Here is a 25358-nt window from a genome sequence, read left to right as displayed (position 1 = left end):
TACGAGACATAGATCATGTTATAATATGGGCTATATATTTCAACTCCTTCGGGTACCTCCCAATATTTGGGAAGAGTGCAGTTTAGGACGTCCCCTCGAATCGTTTTGATTTTTCTTGCAACAGGTTGTACTCAATGACATACATCTCGAACCGAATACATTGTGTTTCACTTCAGACAGGCTGAGGGTATATCTCTGTCGGCAAAGTCGACTGATACTTTTTACTTGTTTTTTGTTTTGTTTGATTGGCCGAATTCTGACAGGATCTTTGCATGTGTTTTCGTTTCTAATGTCGGTTCGAAAAGAAAAAAATCGAGTTTCCAGACTAATTCGTTTATAATACGAATATTTTTGCGAAATTTAAGTGTATTTTCCACAAAATTCTGAGGAAATATTCGAAAACACGTAGAAAATAGGAATCTTTTGGGAGATTTGTTTGGAGATTCTGAAATATTCTGATGCGTGATTCGACATTTCAAAATTCTCAATTGTTATCGGAAAAATCGTCGGCCGTGAGCGTAAAATTCAAGTATGAAAGATATTCATCGTTATTACAAATATCTAGCAACTTCCGCGCCTCAAATATTCCATTACAACAACCCACTTTAAGATCCACATAAACCGCAAACACATGGTATTGTGAATCTACACATTTGGAAATAATCAATGTGTGTTCTCATAATAATTACAAAGATAAACAATTACGACTGGTGGTGGAGATAACACACTAACTGGACTGGACTGACTCTGTGGTGTACTTGTGTCTAGTCAGGTACGCCAAATTCTGAAGGACACATTAGAATATCAAATTATTAATAAAAAAACAACAAAAACAAAATGAATGCCAAATATTCATTTTACACAATTTATGGAAAAAATCCCCAATTGCCGGGGGATATTTTTAACTTCTAGATGGGTAATTGCAATTACACTTAACACGCACACAAACTATCTGCTGCAATGTGCAAGCTAATGACAATGCAATACATTTACCAGATGTGTGAGAAAATAAATTGAATGTGTTTTCAAAACGATTAAATTTCTTGGAATGCGTTTGACTTGGCAAATATGCAACATGTTCCCTTCAAAAATAAGCACGCGCCAATGTCATAACAAATCAAACTGATATTTTTTATTGCGCACTACATTTTTTATAAGTTGTCATTTTTTCTTTGTATTTAATTTTATTACCTTTGTTTTAGGCCAAGAACAATCAATGAAAATACAATTGCAAAACACACAAATGTATGTGCATACCCACCAGTAGATCGAACTCTGAAGTTTAGGGAAAATATCGCAAATGATTTATTGTGTATTCGTCATATGTTCGGAAGCGTCATCTCTTTGGAATGTTTCTTATAGAGCGACATTTTTGCTTAGTTGAATTGTATTTTATGTTGGTTGTACATAATTCTCATATACATTTTCCAAATAACCAAACATAAATGCTACATATATAAAATAAACAACAACAAAAACTCACAATGAGGGTGAGCCAGGCCACAGAATCTTCTGGAATGACCGAGGACTCAGAAAAAAGTTTAAACCTTCCAGGAGAGGTAGATGGCCGTGAAGACAGCAGTCGCCATCTACTTATGGGAGAGTAGCCAAAAGACGCTATAAGATGCTCTGCGGTGATCGAAACTAATAGGGGGTCCTTCAGGGTTCTTCGGATCATCAGGAGGCCATAAAAGATATGACCAACGACAAAATATTGTAACAGATACTTCTAGGACGTGGACCAATAAAAATAATCAGCAGTGAGCTTAAGGGGACAATGTACCACTTGGACCGGCATGTGAACTCGGCCGCTCTTGGGAATGTAGTCAGCAGCATAGTAACTCATTGGGAAGGTGGTGAATTAAAGTTGGTGGCCAAAGCGCGCATACATCAATGGGTACGGCTGCAAACTCGAGATTGAACGAATGCTCGACATCTTTGGCATGCAAAACAAAACTGTGGAAGTGCAGAGATTGGAAGGAAGTTTTTCACAGGGAGGAGAAAGAGGATGGCACTTTGCTTGAGGTGGGCACTTGACATTCTCTCACTAACGAGTCTATCAAAGACAAACAGCATGGTGTATTACATCTCCAACGCAGTCATCTTCAACATTGGTAGGACAGAGAAGAAATTACTTTTAAGTGACGTTTGCATCCGTATAATAAATGCAATATTATTATAAAAGACATTATGGCCGCAATACCACTGCAAATTAATTCTGTTCCATTTTGAAAGAATTTTTATTTGCAAAAACATATTGTGACATTTCTTACATTGCTGCGTAAAAAAGATGAACGAAAGAAGAAAACAAATGTGAGTATGTCGTTATTTTGGTATTTTGTTGACGCTAAAAACAATTTGTAAATGAAGGTATGCCAAACACACGCATACACAACACGTAAAATGGAGGGAAAATGCAGTGCTTTAGTTAAATACAGAATTGCATGATAGCATTACAAATTCTTTTGCTAGATTAACAAATACACTACTACCTCGATTTGCGTTATTTCGATTTGCGTTAACGAAAAAATAATAGATTTTGTTTCGATTTGCGATATAAAAAATAATGTATGTGGCATGGAATTTCGTGAGGAGGACATTAATGAGTCTTTAACATCACACAATGGGGCAATTAGCAACGATTATTTATTTTCTTATTATTGCCTCGGAACATACATTACAGGAAGAATCGCCTGCTATTACAGAAAAAAGTGGTTTAAAGATCACTCAAATCTATGCAACTTATAACCAAACAAAAATGCTAATTTTAGCTAATGAATTTTTAATATTTTTTTTAAGTTTTTCTTAAATGGACTGATTTTGATGTTTTTATATGCTAATAATAATATCACTTACATAACATTTGTATCAATCAATGAATGTTAAAAACAATATTCGCTTGAAAGCAATTAAAAAATTCTTCATACAAATATGTGGAAACATGTGTTTCGATTTGCGTTGTGATGTTCGACGGAACCAACCATTAACGCAAATCGAGGTATTATTGTACTTTGAAAGTTTACAGGCTCAGCATTTTTATAGATACATGAATGGAGGGCCACATGAAATGAAGGTTGTAATAAACATATTCGGTTTTCAATTTTACCAATAATAACACCTCAGTACTTTAGAAGCCCATGCCCAATAACCAAAAATCAAATACTTAAAAAAATTTTGGTTCTGTGGCAATTAAAAATGTATATAACATGGATCCAAGGCAACCCTATATGCGAGAATAACAAAGAAAAGTTTGTTTGTCTGTTTTCTATGCGTCAAAAATATTCGGTTTTTGTAACTTTTGTTAAATATTTTGCAAAAAACAGGTCATTATCGACCTTTTTCTGCAATATTGGTATACATTTAAATAATTGTAAATTCCTGTGTGTAAAAATACAAGGCTATGAGAAGCTTTTGGTGCATATTTACTATCTTCTGAACGTCATTTAGGAATCGCTGACCAATTCAAGAAAATTAAGGGAAGTTTAGCCGCAATTTTTCTGGAAATTCCTCTATCTTTCCTCCCAATCTTTGGTTTTGGCTGGGTTATGTGTTTCACGAAATCTATTATTCCTACATTTGTGAAAATAGGCTCGGATTTTAATGTTAGCTATTGCCTATAATTGGAGCAATATCAAACAAAGTCTGGCCCGATTTTCACAAATTTTTGTAGGATTCGTTTCTAAGGCACAACTATGAACTGGTAAAGGTTTTTCATCGATTGGAAAATAATTGTGGCCTCTAGGGCGATTTTCTGAAAAAAGTACTATGCAAATAAAGATCGGTCAGTGGGTATGGGTAATCGTTAACCAACCTCATAAGCTTTTGTAGAAATCGTTTTTTAGCCAAAACAATGAACTGTTGAATTTTTTCCATCTATTGGACCATAAATACGGCCTTTAGAGCATTTTCGTGTATATTCGTGGTGCTTATAGGGTATTATCTTTATTTCTGGTACCACGTGGGGTTTCAGCCCTTCCGGTGTCTAAATTGTAATAAGCTTTGCGGAATGTGACCTCTAAGAACCTCAAACGTCAAATTACAGATAGTTCGGTTAAAATTTTTAGCTAGAATCCTTAAAAATGCCGAAAATCGGAAGTTACCGTTATATGGGGTTTATACACTCAGAAAAATATATGTTAGCAATATGTTTGGGACTGGTTGCAAACAATATATTTTTTATGGGTGGATAGAGGATTTTTATCAAAGAGAGTAACAGCAGGGCTCTCGCGGCTGCGGAATGCTGCATTATAATAAATTGTGGGGTGTATGCGGCCAAACACGTGTGTTTCATGCTTTCTTGCTGTTAATTAACGTAGCAAGCGAAGGGGAAAAGAAAAAATGTTGTTCTTTTTTCTTCAGTTTTCTAAATACAATCGTTGAGTAAAGACGGTAAAGTGAGTGAATAAATCTGTGTTTTGTGTTTTCTTAAAGAAATTGTGCTTTTTTAATTGGAAATTTTATAATTGAATCAAAAAGGTGAATGGAAATTTTTCATTGGACAAGGAATAAATCGCATTTAATATTGGTACATCAATACATTTTTCATATACATACATATGAACATATGTATATTTGAAATATGGATGTACCTATTTATTACATTATATAATCATTTGATTCCAGATGCCGATTTTCCGCTGATGATTTCAACTTTGAGGAAAATATGTTTTATTTCACAACTAAGTAGAAGCGTCCAATGATGTTTCTATACATTTTTTCTTTTTTAAAAGTGTGACTTTTTATAAATAGTTTCATTCCGCTTTTCTTTTATTAAAGTCTGTTATGTATTTCTTTGGAGTTTTTATGTACCTATGTGTCTGTTGTTGCTTTTGCGTTTGGTATTTCTATGCATTTCAATAAACCACTACCATTTATAAATGTGTGTATATGTTAAAGATAGCCAGTGAGCGCTTACTGAGAGCAAGTGAGCATACATTTCAATGTGTTTTACATTGAAATTTACGCTCCCTTGTTCTCAGTAACCGCCCGCTGGGTTTGTATTTATATTATATCTAAACAAATATTTGTTGGCACCCAAACATAAATTTGTTTGCAGGACTCAAACATATGTTATGTTTGGGACTGATTGCAAACAAATATATGTTAACGGCAAAATATGTTCGGGACATATGTTAGAGAGGCATTTTTTCCTCCGTGTATACCAAAACATGGACCGATATAGCCATCTTCGAATTTTACCCGCCTATGGAAAAATACACTCGGGTGCAAAAATATTACGGTCTAACTAAGTTATTGCGGACGCTAGAGTGATTATAACAGGCGGATATTGCTAGATCGACTCAGAATTTAATCCTGATCAAGATATACTCTATGTGGTCGCAAATGATTATTTCAATGCGTTACAAACGGAAAAACAAACTTAATATATCCTCTCTAGTATGGTGGCGGGTATAAAATGAACCAGTTTGCAACTTTGTTCTTAAAAAAAAAGCAATTAGGCTTGCGATTACCACAATAAAAACGTTTTCAAATTGCACAAACATAAATCACCGAATAATTAAAAACAGATGAATGATTACTTTTTGTAGACTTTTGTGTTAACAGACTACAGCAAAAAATTGTGCAAATTGTTACAAACAAAACAAATTTAGTTTCTTCTCATATTTCTGTTTTAAATATATTTTATAATTCGGTTTGGAAATGGAATAGAAATTTTGTGGAAAGTCTTGATGCAGACGAAAATATGTACAGTTGCGTGCAAAATAATAGCAGTGCGGAATTTCTATGTACGAAAATTGCAATAATGTTGCTATAAATCCTTAAATGTTTATAAGGTGCCAGACCTCACGGGATAAAATATTTAACATAAATATGCAACTATTAAGATATACCATTAAAGTTTTCTACTCAGGAAGGTTTGCAAAATAATAGCAGTGTGTAGCGGCCCGTTTCGCCACTTATTAATGTTTTTATATTATGACTATTAATAACTAGAATATTATTTTGCATAGACAAATAAAAGAATAGACAGAGAAATTGTAGTGTGCTTGTTTTTTGTAGGGGTCGCTCTTACAACCAATATGCTGTGTGTGTTCACTCAATTGCATTTTGTTTTTGGGTAAATTGCAAGATCTTTTTTGATTTTTTTATATGAGGATGTAGATCCGGCCAAATACTATCCACATATTGTCTTTTACCATCAGAAATACTTTAAAAATGTATAGTTCTTGGCATTTTAAAAATTGAGTATCTCTTAAACTGACTCAATTCTCATTGAGTGAGAGAATTTAGGTGAGAGGACTTCTTCTTTGTCTATGATGGTAAACCGTCATCCGGCAAAAAGGGGCACACGTGCCCTTGATGAGAGTAACAACCAAATAACCACCATTTAGTCCAGCGTCAGGCGATTAGGCGCCCGTGTGCGCTCATTTAACGTTGCTCTCTCCACACACACAATTCAACCCATTGAAAAAGCATGCACTCACACAATTACACCCCGTAAAGTATGCAATAGAAAAGTATGGTGCCTGACGCTGATTTAGTCTTCACTCAGAAGTCAATGAAGAAGGTTGTGCCGTCGCTTTTTTCAATGATTTTTAATTTTAGCAACGCAATAACCCACACGATGTTTGTGGAGAGAGCGAAATATACGCTCTCGATGTCGTATGCGTGTGACCGCACATACTTAATCTGTATGGGTGCCGATACCTATGTTAAACTACACTACCGCTCACATGAATAGAACCCCCCTGCAAAATTTTTTTCAACCTCCATTTTTTCCAAATTATACAAGATATGAAATTATTACGTTTTATTATATTTTGCTTCATGTGTTTGGAGTAAACTTAGTCATTCATTTGCATTCAAATCCAGTTTGTATAAGAATTATGCAAGGAAAACAAAATAAAGTCAAAAATTGAAGTAAAAAAATTGGCTCATTTGAATAGAACCCCCCTTTAAAACTTGGGAATACAGAAAGATTGTAGTAGAATATCGATGCATATTTACTCTATATTGAAAACGAAGTACTTTCAGTAATATTCAGTAAATGTATATCCCTCCTGATTAAGGATACACCCGTATATCCTGCTTTGGCAAGGATTCTTTAAATAATCGGGTGTAATACCCAACAAAGCTAGCTTTTTTCATTCAACAAGTTTATTTTTGGAAGCGTGCTGTCTCCTTTAGTCGTACATTTTACGCATAAATAATTCCCATACATTTTAGAGAATATTTTCCACTCAAGAATATGGCGGTCCCGCAAGGACATCCGCATTTCTTTTCAAAATTTTAAGTTTTTATGACTCGAAGTGTACAAACGTTTATAAAATCGTGATGAAATTTTCACACGGGATATCCAAAAATGTTTCTCACTACTGGATATGTCTGTTTCAGAACTCCTTTATAAATTGTCGTGCGCATTTAGGGTGAAAGAAATTGACGCCCAAGTCCTTCATAATTAGTAAGGACTATCCTTATTAAGTAAACAATTGCATAAATATAGAACTATTTTTTTCGCGTCTATTGAATGGAAGACCATCTTCTAAATTGTTTCTGTAGCGATGAATGTGCTTTTATGGTGCTGGAAGGCATTACTAATTATTAAGGACATGAGCGTCAATTTACTTCACCTTAATGCGTACGGAAATTTATAAAGGAGTTCTGAAACAGACATATCCAGTAGTGAGTAACATTTTTGGATATCCCGTGTGGAAATTTCATCACGATTTTATAAACGTTTGTACGCTTCGAGTCATAAAAACTTAAAATTTTGAAAAGAAATGCGGATGTCCTTGCTGGACCGCCATATTCTTGAGTGGAAAATATTCTCTAAAATGTATGGGAATGATTTATGCGTAAAATGTACGACTAAAGGAGACAGCACGCTTCCAAAAATAAACTTGTTGAATGAAAAAAGCAAGCTTTTTTGGGTATTACACCCGATTATTTAAAGAATCCTTGCCAAAGCAGGATATACGGGTGTATCCTTAATCAGGAGGGATATACATTTACTGAATATTACTGAAAGTACTTCGTTTTCAATATAGAGTAAATATATTCTACTACAATCTTTCTGTATTCCCAAGTTTTAAAGGGGGGTTCTATTCAAATGAGCCAATTTTTTTACTTAAATTTTTGACTTTATTTTGTTTTCCTTGCATAATTCTTACACAAATTGGATTTGAAGGCAAATGAATGACTAAGTTTACTCCAAACACGTGAAGCAAAATATAATAAAACTTAAACATTTCATATCTTGTATAATTTGGAAAAAATGGAGGTTGAAAAAAATTTTGTAGGGGGGTTCTATTCAAGTGAGCGGTAGTGTATATTTAGTTACAGAGTTTGTACAAATTTTCACTCGAAGGGGCATCCGATCAATTACATTATCATTTACGCAATACATATGCTTCTTCTTACATTTAACGGACAAGTTATTATCATTGTAATTGTATGGTTCTCGCCAATACTTTCGTGTTCTCGCGTACCATTAAAGTTAACGACAATTTATCAATTTGTCTATTCTTTTGCTCAATAGATAGCAATTACATTATTACAGATTGCAAATCATATACGAGTATAAACTCAATATTTGTTGTTACTTATCCTATTAATATATTAAAGTACATTGCATAGTCGATAAATTCTTGACAATGTAAGGCTTTTACTTATGTCCGTCCATCCAGCTGGTCATAAAAATGATCTTGCATCTTTCTATTCTGATCGAGCTGTGAAGCAATAAAGTTGGTAAATTGAAAGCACTTTGTTTTATTTGGCGGAAAACCAAGAAAATACATATAAAATATAATTTTCTCTAAGACTTTGGAAGCCTTAAGGCTACAATTGCAAAGAGAAATTGAGGACGAATACTGCTTGACTTATTCTGTCCTGGGGGAGTCACTGCAATGTGTGGAGTCGGAGCCGTCCTTGGGCAACCAAAGCCGGACCCGACCCCGCACATCGTGGAGACCCTGGGGGTCTTCGGACCCCTCGTGGACCAAAAATTAACTAAAATGGGTAGAAAGAACAGGAGAAATAAAATTACGGTGCAGGGAGTTAATAACCCAGTACCGGCGGCAAGTGTTGGTGTGACCACAAGCCATGTGTCGTCCAAATCAAGCGATTGTGATCCGGCTGTGTTAGGTGTGGATGCCTTGGCACCTACAGCTGTACCTGTTACAAGTGCATCAATTCCAACCCCCAAAATAGACGACGACCCGGCAATTCAAACCGAACATGATTTAGCCAGGGCTGGTGAAAGCCAGTATACGGCAGACAGGACCGCAGTTGTGGGCGGGGACGACCTTCATGGGAACCTCAGAACTATTCATGACAGTTTAGAGAGGCAAAGTAGGGAACTCCTCGACCAGCTGGATAGGCTTGTACTGGATGAGTATTGTGAGGACTCCCGGGGGAATTGTTACACAATCTGACCCTGACTGACGATGAGCTGGACACCACGGTGATCTCGGCCAAGTCTACACAGGAAGATTGCTGTGACTCTAACAAAGGGAGTGCGAGCCCTGATACCCAAACGGATGCAATTCTGATTCCGACTGGTCCTGTGTCGACACTTGCCGACAATAGGCTTCAAAGGCAGACTGCAACTGAAACGATGTCCGACGACGGGGAATCTAACGAGGCCCCGACAACGGGCAGCGACTCGAAAGTTGCATCTGCACGAGAAGCATCGGATGCGAAGCACTACAAACGTCCGCAAGTTCGTAGGGAGAGATGCGAACTTGCATTCGGCGAGGGAGGTCCACCTCATCAGGGGTAAGCTGAAATTCATAAGCAAGTTCGAGAGAACTTACCCGCGTGAATTTCATCGCGAGCTCCAGGTGGAAAGGATCTTCCTCCCGGATAAAGTAGTGGAGCCGGCTAAGCCTACTGCCTCTGGCAAATGTGCTGCGCCGAAACCTGTTCAGGAGCTTAACCCGAACCGACAGGTAAAGGAAAAGGCTAATGAGTGCAACCCCAAACCTACGGGCACCCCTAGTGATGACCGACCGGTAAAGGACTCTGTCTCAAAACCGGATTCTGCTCCGAAAGGCAAGGGTGAAGCGGCTGGAAATGCTGGTCTCAATATGAAGATGGTTAGGCCAGCTAAGGAAACATTGTCTTCTGGAGGAACGAACAATGCCCCGCAGCATAAATCTGTGAAGCGCGTTCGTTCCTCCTAGGGTCCACAGCCTTCGCCTAAGAAGACGATGACTTCTCAGCTGGTGGTTATTTCGCACGTTTCCAAAAGATTTGGTCTTATTCCCTTCACTTTATCAGCTTATTTTTACATTGAATTCCAAAAATAGTATCCGTACTATGGATGTTAGTTGCTATGAGGATACGTATTACGACTTTCGACCATAACAAATAATTTTTGAGAAAATACATCCGATATCTTCCACAGTGTGGTATGTTTTTCCTTGGAAAATTTAATTTTTTTATTTTTATGACCATCTGTGCTGCAGTGATGATCCACATTTGTACATGCATGCATTGTCCGCATTTCGTCTTGCTTTCATTCCAAAATACTTTTCAACTCTAAAAGTTAGAATCGAATAGCTTTTAAAATGTTCATTTTTCTTGGCTTTCTTGAACTGTTACTATTTTGTAGACGAAAAAACCTTCCTGAGCAGAAAACTTTAATGGTTTTTCTTATGATATCATAACAACATTGTTAGCGATTTTAACCGCTAAAGCAATATCTAATAGACTGAAAATTTGTATGGAATACAATTATGATTTCAAATATTTATTTTAGAATGGTTTCTTCTTCATGTTGTCCTTTTGTTGTTTATTTTTTGTTTTTTTCTCTTAACATGTCTCTGTTATACAACGCAAGTAAAATTATTTGCATGTCATATGGTAATATTCAAAAATGTTTTACAATCGTTGAAGTTGAGGTTCACCATTTAATAAGTCGCGAACTGTCAATATATTTTATACAATATGAATATATTTATATTAATTGAAGTGTTTTAGCCGGGGTCGCATAAAATGAACCATAACAAATAATTTATGTGGAAGCTGTGTTCGTGGTAATATTAAAAAATGGGTAAAAATGTGTTGAAGTTTACATGTTTTTTTTGTGTTCTTTCTTGATTTCTGGTCAAACCACGGAAATTTCAGACCTGAGCTCAAAGAAAGAATTGAAGAATACCCCTTGGGCAACATGGTTCTAATGTATGACTTTTCGATATATAGACTGCATCCCCCTTAAATCGATGCTGACATTTTGAAGTTTTGAAATCTGGGTTTTTTGAATTTTTCTTATAATTGCAGGGCGCAACCAGATAATTACCCAAACTATTTATTGGATTGTAGAACTCGTGATTCCACGTCGTTTGATGTATATCTCATGAGTGTGCTTCATACAGCTCCCTAGTAATAGGAGTCCAAAGTCGAAATTTTGGTGCGTAAATTTTCTTCAAAAACCTATTTTTTGGCTTCAAAATTTATAACTGTGACTCAGGTACCCTTGAACCCCGCGTGATTTTAGTTTTTTTACGCGCCGGATCTAATGAACCCTTCCGTTTTCAAATCCATCTACTAAAACGGCGGTTATAGATACCTTGAAAGTAGGAAATTCTGCAAAATTATATTTTGATGATTCCGCGCATTGAACCGCGATTTTCTTTGGTTATTTTTACATAAATGGAATCCTTTATACGCGATTATATTATTTTCCAAAACCGTGTGGCACAATTTATCGAAATTCTGGAGTAATATTCGTATTTCGCATAAAATAGAATTTGGTAGCACATCCGCGGTTCTTGACCAATTTGTTTAAAATTTGTTATAATGACGTATTTTTTATAGGCGGTCACTGAAATCGGATGCGCCTTATAATCGTATGTACATCGCGCAATTTTTACCCACATAAAGGTTTTTTGAACAGTAAGATGCAGCTGACGGCACACTTTGGCCGCTGAATTAAAAGTGGAAAAATCGATACATATTGATAGAGATGCACTCGCTGTATCTGAAAAGCGCATGCGCCTTAACTGATTTTAACGAATTCGGGAGTTATACGTTTTTTAACTTTTATTTTTATTCTTTGGTTATAATTTCAATATTACTTTCTATTTCATAATCCTATTGTTTATCAAAGTAAGCAAATACACTTTCGGGTTTGTCATCGCATTTTCCCTGAAGAAGTTTCAGCGAAGTCCGTCAGTCCTTGCATCGAAATTTAGCAAAATAGTAGAATAACTCCCAAAAATGTTTTTTCTATTTTTCGTATTAAACAAAAAAATATATTTTTGAAATAATTTCCAACACTAAGTTTTCGTCTTTTGTTGTTGCTGTAATATGGCAGTTATAAATCCTATCGTTAAAATTTTGGTTTCATATTTTTCTGCGCGTTGTCTAGAATCTGTACGTATTTTTAATTTATTTTTTCGAGTTTTATTTGTACTCTAAATTAGAATAAATTAAATTTACTCCAAGATTTTTTTCAGTATTTCTTGATTTTCCGCGAAAATAGAAATACATTTAGTAAATATTTAGGCATCTACGGATAGATATTAAATGCTGTTAGCGCTTTATATATACATTTTCTTATTACAGCAAAAATTGAATTTTTAAATATATGTTCTTTATAAGGGAATAAAACCCCCCCATAACTTTGGAGCGCAGCATCCAATTTTGTGAACGCGAACAGATTTAAAACCACGACTTTTTTCTTAATCTATGTTCCAAAAATTGCGGATGTGCTCGCAAAAAATTTTTTAACATTTCTTCCAATGGAATTGCAAAAGAAATTTGAAATTTACCATATGCATTTTTCCGATCTTTACATTTGTATGTCTTCGCTTTATGTATGCATGCAGGGTTGGATTTAGAATTCAACATGAATTAGTCACACTATTTAGGTAGTGTTAAGAGCCTGCATAATCCTGGATTTAAGTTGGACAACGTAAGAACCAGCTGCAGTTTTATGATTAAGGATACAACGTGAGGCGTGTTAATCCTGTATGCCTTTCAACTAAGCAGACAAACACAACTTGAAATCCAAATATACAATACATTAGAAATAGTGTCACGGTCTAAAGAATCTATTGTCACCGCACACTTTGTAAACTGTTTATCTTTTCTTTACTAATTTCCTGTTCAGGAAATAAATCAAACAGAAATACGTTAGAAAATCACGTTTAACCAAACTGCGATTGAAATGTACTCCTAGAAAATTTTTATGAATATCTACTGGATTATAGTATTGTCATTAAAATGTTCCCTCAAAATGTCGATGATTTATTGGAACAACAAGATAATGGATTGAAAATTTAAATATAGTGTCCTACCTTTTGCCAACATGTTTGCATATCATAAAAAAGCCAAAAGTGAAGCACTTCTCTTAAACCCAATTGGTTTTAAATCTACAATGCTTCTTATCTTAGACAAACAGAAAGGTCGTATTTTAGCCATAATTAGGTTATTTCTTGTTGCAATCTACCTAACGGCAGCAGCTGTTATAATCTATTTAATCTCTATACGTGACAATTGTTACAGATGATAATAACGACGTGACCGGCGCCTTGCAGCACAGTCAAGGGAAATTTGTGTCAATACTTGTAAGACAAGAAAGTGCAAAAAAACTATCGGATTGACTAATGTTTCAAATGAAATCATGAATCACTGGAGTCATGAGTGCAGCGTACGATTAACATTGCAGTGGAGTTCTTATAAATTGTACCACTCACTTTATATACATATGTATTAGGTAAATAAATATATTTCTATTGAAATTGGTTTGATATACCACGTTGAATATAAAATTGGAAAGAAGCATATATTTGGTTGAATAGTCGGAAGATTTGGTCATCCTTTTGAAATTGAAATATCCTATCTGATATACTTCGCGCCATAAAAAAACACTCTAGTCAGCATCATCGGATTATACACCTAAACAAGAAACCAAATCGACCGATGCATCGCGATGATAAAAAGGAAGGCACCTATAAAGGGTGTTGGAGATACAATTGATCGGAGAAGTAAAGGTGCGCAACCAATAGTACGTAGCGAATAAAGTACGAACTAATTGCACTAATAAACCGATCAATCAATCAGCAGCGTGAGGAATGTGGCATAAAGGACAACTACAATTTTTCCACTGGATGAAAGAAGAAATCCCACGGCGGGGGGTTCTTCGATACCGGATTGACCCGGAACGAACACAATACCCGTGTTCCGGCCAGCGGCTGCCACCTCAGTACATACATGTTTGTCGTTTTCCTGTGTTGGGAGAGTAGCATTTACCGGAATGCCTGCCTGGAATGCCTGGTCCTCCTAAACGACCAGAGGGGTATAGTGCTGGCTGAGCAGATTGATACCTCTACGTTTTGCACGGTCAATGGAGACGCCCCTACCAGAATTAACAGCAAGTGTCATAGTTCGCCAGACGTAGGTTAGGTTAAAGGACGCGCAGCTGTCATATAGACAGCCACTCCACTCGGAAACCTTGTGATCCATTGTGTACATCCTGTTAATGTATTGAAAGATTAAGTTGCAGAGGAGAAAATAGGTACCATAGGTGGAAGAAGAAAGGTGTATAAAGCAGTAGAAATTGAGAAAAATAGAAAGATTATATACGATTAAGGTTTAGAGAAGAGAGTGAGAGAGTTTGCCATGTTATGGTGTAATAGTTCTTTCTCGCTGAAGCCATCTCAGACCTTTGGCGAGTAGAAGCAGGTTTGTTGGCTCGGTTTGGCCGAAGGTTGTCAGAGATTGAATGGTGTGTTCCCACATGATTCTCCTTCTACGGGTCACGTGCATTTGGCATCGGCGTAATATGTGTTCGATCGTCTCCGTCTCCTCCTCATCCTTGCACAACCTGCAGTAGTCAACATCATCTCCTTCCCATTTTCTGAACATTGCCCCTACTCTGCAGTGACCCGTGATTACTCCTACAGTTAGTTTCAGGTCAGATTTCCCCATGGAAAGTAGAGATGTGGTCCTTCTCTTGGAGATGATGGGCCACATTGCCTTGGACACCCTACAGCCGGGTTCGTTGTGCCATATCTGACCTGCCCTATCCTGGTATCCTTGTTCTAACTGCCGCATAAAGTTTCACAAGTTTGGCTTGATTGAGTTGTCGGTTTCAGTGTCGTTTGACTCAGATCTGCAACGCGCCAGTTCATCCGCTTTTTCATTTCCCTCAATGTTGCAATGCCCCGCTACCCAGCACAAGGTAACGATTAATTCTAGAGCCTCCAAAGCTTTCCTGCAGTGCAAGACCGCAGCAGACTTCATTGAGTGGGATCTAAGTGATTTAAGGGCCGCTTGATTATCCACATAGATAGTCACCGGTCCAGCTATATCCCCTACCATGTTTTTTTATCAACTCTGCTGCTTTCATGACCGCAAAGATTTCGGACTGAAAGACACTACAATTTTCGTTTAACTTGTACGAGAGCCGTAGATTGAGGGTATCGCTATAGACGCCTGCTCCTGTTCCTGTAGACATCCAGTTGCCAATCATCATTATGGGTTCCGTAAGCAGCACACCATCACGAACAAAGTCAGGACGATCACAATGGACTTCATGTCTCCCAGTGGAGCGGCTGTCAAAACGACAGCTGCGCGTCCTAAACTTAACCTAACCTAAGCAGCACAGCACGACAACAGCGCTGCTCGCCATCTCCACACATATTAGTCGAGGACCCAACCAGAACAAACCGTGTGATAGAACAGCGATGGTGGCGCTTGACTTATCAAAAGCGTTTGATGCTATCACGCACCCGCCGACCAAGTTTGAAAAGTTGGATAATCATTATATGTATAAAAAGTCCAAGCCCCGTAGAGTGAAACAGAGAGTTCCCCAAGGAACTGTTTAACCTCTACCTCTCCTGTATTCCGCCCAGAAGTTGTACGATCCTAGTCAGGTACCTTCCCCCAATATTGTAGTGGTCACATTCGACAGCATGTTCATGTCGTTCCCGCCATGTCAAAGGTATGTGCGACCAGCTGAGATGTAGAAACAAAGTCCTCAAGTCTCTAGCCCGCAGCACTTGGGGTGCATATAAAGAAATCTTGTTGACCACCTCCTCATGACTTCAGTGGACCATTGGTTTTGATGCTGTAGTTGCCTTCTTGACTTTAGCTCACAATTTTTTGATTTGTCATAGTCTAGGAACAACGCAGAACCCTAGAGAACAGCCGCAGAACTTCTATGCAACAATTCCTGCGCATATCCATTTGGAAGGACCAAACTAGTGCCAACGTGTCATCTAAATAAAATATAGTCATATTTTCTATGATTTCAACCAAAACAAGTTAATTCTTCACAGTTTTGTTGCAATATAGACGGTTTAGTCTCTAACGACAAAGTCAGATCCATATTATTACTGTCAAACAATCCTCTGTTAATGGGCTTTGCTATATATTTTTGGTTCTATTCCAAGCTTTTGATGACATCTAATTGAGAAAAGAAAATATTTCTTCAACCATAAATATTTAGCCCATCTACATAAAACATTGCTCCACAGTTGTTCATGGTGGTGCTATTATTGTTTTCGCAACTGTATAAATATCGTGTGAATGCGGTCCTCGGAGAACATCCCCCATCCATCGCAGCTACTACGCTCGGAATATTGCAGTCGCCTAAATTCTTACTTTGCGCCCTTTCAACTGCCCTGCTAGATTAAGCAGAAAAACGTACGTCGTACATATAAAATTCTGTTATAACAACAATAAGCATGTAACAAGGAAAAATACTAAATTGAGTAGTGCAGGTTATACGAGGGTATAGGATCTACTATCAGCATCGTAGAAGATCCCTATGTCTACATACATCCTACACTACTATTCAACTGTTTCCTCGTACCCAGTACTCCTTAAGCGAAGATTCATAAGTAGTAGCAGATTATTCTTGCTTAAGTCATATGGCCTTAAAGAATAAAGAACTGTCAGAATACCATTTGCATAAGGTTGTACTTGCTCGTTGTTCTTTGACTGCCTATGACTTATGCCAGATTGCCTTGTTAAGCCTTTAGTTACTCTATCCTACCTTCCCATTTTATATTACCAATGATTTGCATCACATTATTTTCATTTCAACTGCATTCTTACAGCAGTGTGTCAATAAATACATGGGCGAGTGGGTAGAATGCCTTATCCTGTCTCGCACCATTCAATAACCACCTCTATAAATAGATAAATAAAATATGACACAATAAATCATAGCAACTGACTACTATAGACATGCGTTCATTATTATTTATATTAATACACCTAGAACTGAACTGCTTGAAACATTTTACCAGAAGCTAATAATCTGGTACTTTAGTTGTCGCAGTTAGTTGTTCGTTCCAAAGTAAATACAATACAAACACGTATACATGGAATTATGTTCTGCATTTCAACGGAGAGAAAAAAACAAATAACATAAGACGTTTTGCGGTGGGGGAGGAAAAAACGCCAAGAATGTGTGCCTTCTGATCGCCTTATCTCAAGTATTTTGAAAGTGTGATCGCACGTATTTAGCGTTAAACGTCCTTTGCCTCTAATGAATTGCATGTGACGCTCATAACCCATCATCATTGGCTTTCATAAACTCCAAATACACAAAACGACGTCGACCAAACGCAACGACAACTAAATTTTAATCTAATCATTGGGTAAATAAATATTCAATGGTTTGTTTGTTTTCTGCTATTGCTGCTGTTGTTGTTGTCAACTAATCATAAATTAACAGATGTTTTATTTTTATGCCTCTTAAAAAAGAAGACCTTCTTGCATTCACAGTGTGGCTGAGTTCTAACAAAAAAAGGAAAATATGTTTCAAATATTTCAAAATACAATTGTCATTCAAGCGAAAAAGGAGGAGGAGCAGAAGTTATACGTTCAAGTTCAGAGTCATAATGTGAGTCAATTAGCTAGGTATAAGCGATGACGATAATAACCTCAAGTGCTCACGTATCTGTTATCAGTTGAATAAGGTAAATTATAAACTAATATTTGCCACCCTATCTATCAATCCGGTATGTGGGTATGCGCCAAGTATGGAGGTGTGGAGATCATAAGCGTTTTATGGTCCCGTGATGTGTCAAAATCTAGAAGAATAAAGCCATAATGTTTATTTTTAAATTCTTGTGATTTCATTTATTACATTCATGGATATTTAAAAATGCATGAGTTGACTCCATTTATATTTTTTGTCATTCCAATGTACTTCACCCTATCTAGTAATACATCATAAATTTAAATTTCTATTTTTTAGTAATACTCTTGTCAAACCGTCTACGGCATACTTTGATAAATATTTGCACAAACTGTGTCAATATTTGCTGTGTATTTCCGTGTAGAAAAAGAACGCTGTTTGTAGTTAAGTATTATTAGTTATAAACAAATGTTCAAAGTGATAACATTCGAAATATAGAATTTTTTGGAGAAAAAACGAACAAAAATAGATACAATTATGTAGCCTATAATTAGAGTTATTGTCATGAAGAATTATTCTAACGGCTCAAAGGAGAAACTAATTCTGCCCAAGAGATGTATTACTAATGTTGTGCTGGATTAAGGTTTGGTAAGTGGTATTGTATTAGGTTAGTGGAATAAAATTGTATGTTCAGATTAGAAAACGTTTTTAGAGGAAAATGTCAACACCTAGAATATAATTCAATTCTATTCAATTTATGTATAAACAAGTAAAAAAGTATCAGTTGGCTTTGCCGACAAAGATATACCTTCAGCCTGTGTGAGTTGATACTTTCATCTACGGACAGATCGAAAAGCGGCAACACAACAAAGATCCTTTCCCCTAAAAAATATGTGTTTAGAGTGTTTTTCTGGGCTTTTCCATTTTCTCAGGAAGTATGGACATGCCCCGATATGGCTCATCTTCGAACTTAAACTAAGTTTGGGCAAAATATTACGGAACCCAAATTTTTATTTATTTGTTTTGCAATTGAAGCCATATCACAATTTTGAGGCCAATTTATGTAATTACAAAGAATCCACCTAAATACCATAGCTACTCTAAAAGCAATTTCATATATAAAATTCATCTTATATCTAGAAATTGGAGATCTAATAATTTTGCTTACAATTATGTACTTTCATTTTTTAGAAAAATATTCATTACTTCATAGCTACTCCAATGTTAAATCAACTCGTAAATTGAATACAAATTAATAATAAATATATCGTATAAGTTGGGGGCCGCCGTGGTGCAATGGTATGCACACCCTCCTTACACGCTGAAGGTCGTGGGTTCGATTCCCTGGCCAGGCAACATCAACAATTTCAACGGTGCCAAAATACCCCTCAGTCAGCCATGTTAAACTTCTCTACAAGTGATGTCTTACGACACGCCGTTCGGACTCGGCAATAAACAGTAGGTCCAATATCATTGAGCTAATATGAATCGGGGCGCACTCATTGATATGAGAGAAGTCTCCCTTGTCCCGTATGGGATGTTTGTGGGACAATTATACTATTATATCGTATAAGTTATGAGTTAAATTATGAAATAATAATTAACAGATATATAATGTGGTGTGTAAATGATAATCAATTTTCGCGCAGAAAAAAACTCGTCAAAGCTAGCTTTTGGAGATCTAATTATATTGACTACAGTTATGCTCAAGGCCTATACAAGGTCGGCCTATAAGCCTACCTGATTATTATGATTGTTGCCAAAAACATTATTGTGATCAAATACAAAGAAACTCAAATCACAATATGTAATGTAAAATCTATTATGTTTGTTGTCAAAAGTTGTTAACAGAATTCTGAGTGGCCCACCTTCTGTAGGCCTTGGTTATGCTCTTTAATTTTTTGTTAATTCTTCATTAACCAAATCAGCTGATCAGTTCTTGAATTATCTCGCTCCAGCAACTACACATGGTGCCATAGGGGTTTTTTACAGCTCTTGGCCCATCTTATCAGGAAGTATTTACTGTACTGTACTGGAAGAAACTTGGTTTCCTCATGTAGGCGGTCCACTGAGGACATGAGGAGGCACCCTGTTGCATTTCTCAGGGCGGCATTCTGACAGGTTTGAATATTTTCCATCTCACCATCGACCAATCGCTTTATACGTGGAGAACAGGGTTTGTTTATCTGCCCCCAAGTGCTGCCGGCTGGGGACTTAGGACCTTGTTCGTCAATCTTAGCTTTTCACAGATAGCTGTGACATGCGCGGACAACATGTGTGTGAAAATAAATTGGAATTTAAATTGGAAAATTTAATTTTAGCAAAGGCGCACACCAATAACAGGGTGATTATGAGATGACATTTTAAATTTAAATTGGACAAATTTAATCACAAATTCCAATATAAGGTGACATTTTAAATTGAAATTGGACAAATTTAATCACAAATTCCAATATAAGGTGAAATATTAAATTAAAATTGGACAAATTTAATTACAAATTTTAATACGCAAATTTGCTGATGTGCATACTGCTGGAACCACTGTTCAAAAACGGTGATGGGTGCGCCGGCGGAATAATTTTTTTGTAATCAACATCGAAAATGCCTACAGGCCATGAATGTCGGATTTTTCTATATCTGTTCAGAGGCTGGTAAACAATTATTTGATATATCCCCAAGAGAAAATTTGATGAAGTTTATATATTGTTTGGCCCACTATTCAAAAACGGTGCCTCGTGCGTCGATGAAATAATTTTTGTCGGAATCAGCATCGAAAATACCCCTAGGCCATGTATTTTGGGAAGATCAATGCTTATTAAAATCTTGGAAAAAAATGTATTTGTATGTACACCCAATGAACCTCTCGAAGTGCATTTCCTGTTGGGCCCACTGTTCTGAAACGGTGGCTCGTGCGTCCGCGGGATAATTTTTATTGGAATCAGCATCGAAAATACCTCTAGGCCATGTATTTTGGGAAGATCAAAGCTTATTAAAATCTTGGAAAAAAAAATTATTTGTATATACACCCAACTTGCAGAAATGCATATTTTGTTAGGCCCACTATTCCGAAACGGTGGCTCGTGCGTCCACGGGATAATTTTTATTGGAATCAGCATCGAAAATACCTCTAGGCCATATATTTTGGGAAGATCAAAGCTTATTAAAATCTTGGAAAAAATTTATTTGTATGTACACCCAATGAACCTCCCGAAGTGCATTTCCTGTTGGGCCCACTGTTCTGAAACGGTGACTCGTGCGTCCACGGGATAATTTTTATTGGAATCAGCATCAAAAATATCTCTAGGCCATGTATTTTGGGAATATCAAAGCTTATTAAAATCTTGGAAAAAAAATAATTTGTATATACACCCAACTTGCAGAAATGCATATTTTGTTAGGCCCACTATTCCGAAACGGTGGATCGTGCGTCCACGGGATAATTTTTATTGGAATCAGCATCGAAAATACCTCTAGGCCATGTATTTTGGGAAGATCAAAGCTTATTAAAATCTTGGAAAAAAATTTATTTGTATGTACACCCAATGAACCTCTCGAAGTGCATTTCCTGTTGGGCCCACTGTTCTGAAACGGTGGCTCGTGCGTCCGCGGGATAATTTTTATTGGAATCAGCATCGAAAATACCTCTAGGCCATGTATTTTGGGAAGATCAAAGCTTATTAAAATCTTGGAAAAAAAAATTATTTGTATATACACCCAACTTGCAGAAATGCATATTTTGTTAGGCCCACTATTCCGAAACGGTGGCTCGTGCGTCCACGGGATAATTTTTTTTGGAATCAGCATCGAAAATACCTCTAGGCCATATATTTTGGGAAGATCAAAGCTTATTAAAATCTTGGAAAAAATTTATTTGTATGTACACCCAATGAACCTCCCGAAGTGCATTTCCTGTTGGGCCCACTGTTCTGAAACGGTGACTCGTGCGTCCACGGGATAATTTTTATTGGAATCAGCATCAAAAATACCTCTAGGCCATGTATTTTGGGAATATCAAAGCTTATTAAAATCTTGGAAAAAAAATAATTTGTATATACACCCAACTTGCAGACATGCATATTTTGTTAGGCCCACTGTTCTGAAACGGTGACTCGTGCGTCCACGGGATAATTTTTATTGGAATCAGCATCAAAAATACCTCTAGGCCATGTATTTTGGGAAGATCAAAGCTTATTAAAATCTTGGAAAAAAAATTATTTGTTTATACACCCAACTTGCAGACATGCATATTTTGTTAGGCCCACTGTTCTGAAACGGTGGCTCTTGCGTCCACGGGATAATTTTTATTGGAATCAGCATCGAAAATACCTCTAGGCCATGTATTTTGGGAAGATCAAAGCTTATTAAAATCTTGGAAAAAAATTATTTGTATATACACCCAACTTGCAGACATGCATATTTTGTTAGGCCCACTATTCCGAAACGGTGGCTCGTGCGTCCACGGGATAATTTTTATTGGAATCAGCATCGAAAATACCTCTAGGCCATGTATTTTGGGAAGATCAAAGCTTATTAAAATCTTGGAAAAAAAATTATTTGTTTATACACCCAACTTGCAGACATGCATATTTTGTTAGGCCCACTGTTCTGAAACGGTGGCTCGTGCGTCCACGGGATAATTTTTATTGGAATCAGCATCGAAAATACCTCTAGGCCATGTATTTTGGGAAGATCAAAGCTTATTAAAATCTTGGAAAAAAAATTATTTGTTTATACACCCAACTTGCAGACATGCATATTTTGTTAGGCCCACTGTTCTGAAACGGTGGCTCGTGCGTCCACGGGATAATTTTTATTGGAATCAGCATCGAAAATACCTCTAGGCCATGTATTTTGGGAAGATCAAAGCTTATTAAAATCTTGGAAAAAAAAATTATTTGTTTATACACCCAACTTGCAGACATGCATATTTTGTTAGGCCCACTGTTCTGAAACGGTGGCTCGTGCGTCCACGGGATAATTTTTATTGGAATCAGCATCGAAAATACCTCTAGGCCATGTACTTTGGGAGGATCAAAGCTTATTAAAATTTTGGAAAAAAAATTATTTGTTTATACACCCAACTTGCAGACATGCATATTTTGTTAGGCCCACTGTTCTGAAACGGTGGCTCGTGCGTCCACGGGATAATTTTTATTGGAATCAGCATCGAAAATACCTCTAGGCCATGTATTTTGGGAAGATCAAAGCTTATTAAAATCTTGGAAAAAAATTATTTGTATATACACCCAACTTGCAGACATGCATATTTTGTTAGGCCCACTATTCCGAAACGGTGGCTCGTGCGTCCACGGGATAATTTTTATTGGAATCAGCATCGAAAATACCTCTAGGCCATGTATTTTGGGAAGATCAAAGCTTATTAAAATCTTGGAAAAAAAAATTATTTGTTTATACACCCAACTTGCAGACATGCATATTTTGTTAGGCCCACTGTTCTGAAACGGTGGCTCGTGCGTCCACGGGATAATTTTTATTGGAATCAGCATCGAAAATACCTCTAGGCCATGTATTTTGGGAAGATCAAAGCTTATTAAAATCTTGGAAAAAAAATTATTTGTTTATACACCCAACTTGCAGACATGCATATTTTGTTAGGCCCACTGTTCTGAAACGGTGGCTCGTGCGTCCACGGGATAATTTTTATTGGAATCAGCATCGAAAATACCTCTAGGCCATGTATTTTGGGAAGATCAAAGCTTATTAAAATCTTGGAAAAAAAATTATTTGTTTATACACCCAACTTGCAGACATGCATATTTTGTTAGGCCCACTGTTCTGAAACGGTGGCTCGTGCGTCCACGGGATAATTTTTATTGGAATCAGCATCGAAAATACCTCTAGGCCATGTACTTTGGGAGGATCAAAGCTTATTAAAATCTTGGAAAAAAAATTATTTGTATATACACCCAACTTGCAGACATGCATATTTTGTTAGGCCCACTATTCCGAAACGGTGGATCGTGCGTCCACGGGATAATTTTTATTGGAATCAGCATGGAAAATACCTCTAGGCCATGTATTTTGGGAAGATCAAAGCTTATTAAAATCTTGGAAAAAAATTATTTGTTTATACACCCAACTTGCAGACATGCATATTTTGTTAGGCCCACTGTTCTGAAACGGTGGCTCGTGCGTCCACGGGATAATTTTTATTGGAATCAGCATCGAAAATACCTCTAGGCCATGTATTTTGGGAAGATCAAAGCTTATTAAAATCTTGGAAAAAAATTATTTGTATATACACCCAACTTGCAGACATGCATATTTTGTTAGGCCCACTATTCCGAAACGGTGGCTCGTGCGTCCACGGGATAATTTTTATTGGAATCAGCATCGAAAATACCTCTAGGCCATGTATTTTGGGAAGATCAAAGCTTATTAAAATCTTGGAAAAAAAAATTATTTGTTTATACACCCAACTTGCAGACATGCATATTTTGTTAGGCCCACTGTTCTGAAACGGTGGCTCGTGCGTCCACGGGATAATCTTTATTGGAATCAGCATCGAAAATACCTCTAGGCCATGTATTTTGGGAAGATCAAAGCTTATTAAAATCTTGGAAAAAAATTTATTTGCATGTACACCCAATGAACCTCCCGAAGTGCATTTCCTGTTGGGCCCACTGTTCTGAAACAGTGGCTCGTGCGTCCACGGGATAATTTTTATTGGAATCAGCATCAAAAATACCTCTAGGCCATGTATTTTGGGAAGATCAAAGCTTATTTAAATCTTGGAAAAAAAAATTATTTGTATATACACCCAACTTGCAGACATGCATATTTTGTTATGCCCACTATTCCGAAACGGTGGCTCGTGCGTCCACGGGATAATTTTTATTGGAATCAGCATCGAAAATACCTCTAGGCCATGTATTTTGGGAAGATCAAAGCTTATTAAAATCTTGGAAAAAAACTTATTTGCATGTACACCCAATGAACCTCCCGAAGTGCATTTCCTGTTGGGCCCACTGTTCTGAAACGGTGGCTCGTGCGTCCACGGGATTATTTTTATTGGAATCAGCATCAAAAATACCTCTAGGCCATGTATTTTGGGAAGATCAAAGCTTATTAAAATCTTGGAAAAAAATTATTTGTATATACACCCAACTTGCAGACATGCATATTTTGTTAGGCCCACTATTCCGAAACGGTGGCTCGTGCGTCCACGAGATAATTTTTATTGGAATCAGCATCGAAAATACCTCTAGGCCATATATTTTGGGAAGATCAAAGCTTATTAAAATCTTGGAAAAAAACTTATTTGCATGTACACCCAATGAACCTCCCGAAGTGCATTTCCTGTTGGGCCCACTGTTCTGAAACGGTGGCTCGTGCGTCCACGGGATAATTTTTATTGGAATCAGCATCAAAAATACCTCTAGGCCATGTATTTTGGGAAGATCAAAGCTTATTAAAATCTTGGAAAAAAATTATTTGTATATACACCCAACTTGCAGACATGCATATTTTGTTAGGCCCACTGTTCTGAAACGGT

The 25358-nt window shown here is 36.8% G+C and overlaps 2 protein-coding genes across 14 annotated transcripts in view; one reads left to right on the top strand and one right to left on the bottom strand.

The window, feature by feature from the left end:
• The window catches only part of Hph (HIF prolyl hydroxylase), a 68503-nt gene that overhangs the window by 33694 nt on the left and 9451 nt on the right, over window positions 1-25358 (bottom strand). The gene's annotated exons all lie outside the window — the stretch shown is intronic.
• The window catches only part of Enoph (enolase-phosphatase E1), a 46123-nt gene continuing 39012 nt past the window's right edge, over window positions 18248-25358 (top strand). For 2 of the 4 annotated variants that reach the window (XM_073991029.1, XM_073991018.1), the window contains exon 1: window positions 18248-18490. The gene's annotated coding sequence lies outside the window, so the exon portion shown is untranslated. The remainder of the gene's footprint in view (window positions 18491-25358) is intronic. The other 2 variants (XM_073991047.1, XM_073991039.1) reach the window with 1 other exon arrangement.

This window comes from Musca autumnalis, unplaced genomic scaffold (assembly GCF_047663935.1).
Source record: "Musca autumnalis isolate F117 unplaced genomic scaffold, ASM4766393v1 scaffold_1, whole genome shotgun sequence".
NCBI lineage: Eukaryota > Metazoa > Arthropoda > Insecta > Diptera > Muscidae > Musca > Musca autumnalis.
Note: the sequence above shows the minus strand (reverse complement) of the source record. Positions and strands in the feature narration are given on the sequence as shown.